General features: G+C 44.9%; 1 protein-coding gene across 3 annotated transcripts in view; it reads left to right on the top strand.

The window, feature by feature from the left end:
* Positions 1-479, top strand: part of MYO1B (myosin IB) — a 101,304-nt gene that overhangs the window by 98,747 nt on the left and 2,078 nt on the right. The window lies entirely within an intron of this gene.

Here is a 479-nt window from a genome sequence, read left to right as displayed (position 1 = left end):
AAGGGCAGCTCGGCGCAGCAGAGGCCACTTCCTCCCCTGAGCTCTGCCGTCAGCTTGATTTGTGGTTTCCGGCTGGAGAACAAATTCTTTGAAGTTTTTGGCCTCTGCTGGAGGACTTTTTAAGGATGCTAAAAGGGAAAATCTGCTGTATTACAAAGGACTTTTTAGGTCAGCAACCGCTGCGTGTGAGCCAAAAGGCAGCGCTGCCCTGTTTATTGCTTTTAATCTTGCTATCCAGATCAGTGAGAAGTTTGAGGCTCCACAGGAGCCTGTTGGGTTTTTAAAGCAATTCTCCACATTCAGTGAAATTTCTCGTCCAGTAAAAAGTGAAGAGTCAAATCCAGATTCATTTATCCTGGACTGTAGGAAATATCTAAATTTGGAGATTGCTGGGAAGGAAGTGAATTTTCCCAATTGCCGAGCGGGGGGCTGTAAAGGCTAACTAAGGATTAGAAATATGAGAGCTGCTAAAATACCAT

Source organism: Pygoscelis adeliae, unplaced genomic scaffold (genome assembly GCF_000699105.1).
Source record: "Pygoscelis adeliae isolate BGI_AS28 unplaced genomic scaffold, ASM69910v1 Scaffold251, whole genome shotgun sequence".
NCBI classification, from domain to species: Eukaryota; Metazoa; Chordata; class Aves; order Sphenisciformes; family Spheniscidae; genus Pygoscelis; species Pygoscelis adeliae.
The sequence above is the reverse complement of the archived record's forward strand: the minus strand, read 5'-3'. Positions and strand labels throughout refer to the sequence as shown.